Below are 2,620 nucleotides of genomic sequence, written 5' to 3'. Positions count from 1 at the left end.
AAGGTTGCTCAACAGTTTTCTGAAATGTATAAAACAGTTAAATCCGAAGTTGCTGAGGTTCGCAAAGACTTCCGAATGGAAGATGCGAAGCTGGAGCGCAAGTTAACAGAAAAGATCGAGGCGGAATCTGAACTGTGCTCAGATAGATTTAAAGATGTTAACATTAAAGTAAACATATGTCAAGCAGATGTAGATGCAATTAAAACTGACACTACTCATATTGTGCAAAGAGTAGATAATGTTGAAATGAAAGTAGAAAATATCAGTACTAACATTGCTAACATTGAGAGTAAAGTAGCTTCAGTAACTTCTGGTAATGGTAATGTACAACAAGTTGTAGCTGCAAACGCCGCTTTTATCGGGTGTCGGCAGTTCTTGCGGTTCGATCCAGATAAAAATATCCATCAGCTAGATTTCTGGAACGATTTTGAAGATGTGATTCCACCAACTTGGTCTGAACGAGAGAAAATCTCGTTTGTTAGAAGCCATTTAGCAGGTGACGCCATGCGTTGGTCAGCTGATGTTATGTTGAAATGTAAAACATTAGCGGAATTTAAAACAGCTTTTATTAATGAGTATTGGTCTAGCAATAAGCAAAATGAAGTGTTGAGAGAATTTTGGAGTGGAAAACGCTTCAATGCAACAAGGAATCAATTAAAGAGTTTGCTAGGTCATGGATTTCACGGTTATCACATTTGGCGGAAAAGCTGTGAGTCTAGAATATCGAATCCGACGCAAAACTGATACTTAATTGTAACGTACAGGGCCTCCTAATGACGATGGAACATTCTAATTGCGTCGCGATTCAATACATCATCCTCCAGGCGACCTGTCTCCAAGGGTCTATTGTTGCCTCGGGCGCCTTTTGTTCATCCTCCTGCAAGTCTAGATTTTCGAATCCGACGCATAACTAATAGTTACTTGTAACGTTCAGGTCTTCCTAAAGACGAAATTGCGTCGAGATTCAATATATCGCCCTCCAGCTGACTTGTCTCCAAGCGGATATTGCTGCCTCGGGCACTTTATGGTCCGGCTCCTGCGAGTCTAGATTTTCGAATTCGACGCATAACTGATAGTTAATTGTAACGTTCAGGGCCTCCTAATGACGATGGAACACTCAAATTGCGTCGAGATTCAATACATCGTCCTTCAGCCGACTTGTCTCCAAGGGGATATTGCTGCCTCAGGCACCTTATGGTCGTTCTCCTGTGAGGCTAGAATTTCGGATCCGACGCAAAAACTGATAGTTAATTGTATCGTTCAGGGCCTCCTAATGACGATGGAACACTCAAATTGTGTCGAGATTCAATACATCGTCCTCCAGCCGATTTGTCTCCAAGGGTCTATTGCTGCCTCTGGCATCTTATGGTCGTGCTCCTATGAGTCTAGATTTACAAATCCGAAGCGAAACTGATTGTTAATTGTAACGTTCAGGGTCAACTAATGACGATGGAACAATCAAATTGCGTCGAGATTCAATATATTATCCTCCTGGCGACTTGTCTCCAAGGGTCTATCGCTGCCTCGGGCTCCTTGTGGTCGTTCTCCTGTGAGTCTATATTTACGAATCCGACGCATAACTGATAGTCAATTGTAACGCTCAGGGCCTCCTAATGTCGATGGAACACTCAAATTACGTCGAGATTGAATATATCGTCCTCCAGCCGACTTGTCTCCAAGGGGATACTGCTGCGTCGGGCACAATACGGTCCGTCTCTTGTGAGTCTAGATTTTCGAATCCGATCCATAACTAATAGTTAATTGTAACGTTCAGGTCTTCCTAATGACGATGGAACACTCAAATTGCTCCGAGATTCACGACATCGTCCTCCAGCCGACTTGTCTCCAAGGGCCTATTGTTGCCTCGGGCGCCTTTTGGTCGTCCGCCTGTGAGTCTAGATTTTCGAATCCGACGCATAACTGATAGTTAATTGTAACGTTCACGTCTTCGTAATGACGATGGAACACTCAAATTCCGTCGAGATTCAATACATCGTCCTCCAGCCGACTTGTCTCCAGGGGTCTATTGCTGCCTCCTACATCTTATGGTCGTGCTCCTATGAGTCTAGATTTACGAATCCGAAGCGAAACTGATAGCTAATTGTAACGTCCAGGGTCAACTAATGACGATGGAACCATCAAATTGCGTCGAGGCTCAATATATTATCCTCCAGGCGACTTGTCTCCAAGGGTCTATCGCTGCCTCGGGCACCTTATGTTCGTTCTCCTCTGAGTCTACATTTTCGAATCCGACGCAAAACTGATAGTTAATTGTAACGTTCAGGGCCTCCTAACGACGATGGAGCACTCAAATTGCGTCGCGATTCAATACATCGTCCTCCAGCCGATTCGTCTCCCGGGGTCTATTGTTGCCTCGGGCGCCTTTTAGTCGTTCTCCTGAATGTAGATTATGTAATCCGACGCAAAACTGATAGATAATTGTAACGTTCAGGTCTTCGTAATGACGATGGATCACTCAAATTGCGTCGAGATTCAATACATCGTCCTCCAGCCGACTTGTCTCCAAGGGGATATTGCTGCCTCGGGCACCTTGTCTTCGTTCTCATTTGAGTCTAGATTTTCGAATCCGACGCAAAACTGATAGTTAATTGTAACGTTC

This window comes from Schistocerca americana, unplaced genomic scaffold (genome assembly GCF_021461395.2).
Source record: "Schistocerca americana isolate TAMUIC-IGC-003095 unplaced genomic scaffold, iqSchAmer2.1 HiC_scaffold_50, whole genome shotgun sequence".
Lineage (NCBI taxonomy): Eukaryota > Metazoa > Arthropoda > Insecta > Orthoptera > Acrididae > Schistocerca > Schistocerca americana.
Note: the sequence above shows the minus strand (reverse complement) of the source record.